Source organism: Penaeus monodon, chromosome 22, assembly GCF_015228065.2.
Source record: "Penaeus monodon isolate SGIC_2016 chromosome 22, NSTDA_Pmon_1, whole genome shotgun sequence".
NCBI classification, from domain to species: Eukaryota; Metazoa; Arthropoda; class Malacostraca; order Decapoda; family Penaeidae; genus Penaeus; species Penaeus monodon.
Window position 1 is genome coordinate 15758629 of NC_051407.1, and position 846 is coordinate 15759474.

The window sequence follows — 846 nt, forward strand, 5'->3', positions numbered from 1 at the left end:
AGAATGATGACATGGCTTTGTCACTTACAATCTTAAAAATGGTTTGATTATCACATGGAAATAATGAACAATAATTCAACACTGTCAGCCACCTAAAGTGGTTTCTTTGGCATTAATAATGCCATTTAAATGCAATTAAGAAAAACAAACACATGAAATTAAAACAACAATACTTACAAATAAGAACCCTGATAAAGAAACAAAGTGATAAAAGATAAGTGTTACATAAAATAACATTGGAATTTTAAAGGAATTAAAGCTCTTTTACAAGACATCCTAGAATGCTTGTTTTCCGTCAGTCAGAATCCCATGCAATTCTATTTCTAGTTATCATTGGCTTTGCTGCCTTGAAACAGCACTATCATAATTATTGATTTAAGTACATTTAAATTACTATGTTCAGCCACACACATCATTCAAAATCTTATGCATTTTTTATTATATATATGTATAAATCATATTGGTAAAAGATCTTCATCAATTCCGAAGTGTTTTAGGCTTGAATACTATATCTGTGATACTTGTAATGCTTTTCAACACAAACATTCACACACAAAAATAGATGAAGAATATGTATGCTCTGCCAACAATTAACAAATTTTATGAAGAACCTCTCAACCACAGAAAATCTGCACATGATGAAACTCAGATGATTCACCATATATTTGATGATAATAAAAAGAAACAAAGAAGGAAAAAAACAGAACGGTTCGAATAAGAACAGGATAAATAATCATTTTTTAACACAAAGGTAAAAATCATCCTTTATATATACTTTTATATATTCACTCTACTCTAATAATGGCTAAGATAAATGCAAAACTCAGTGGGGAGAAAACTTACATG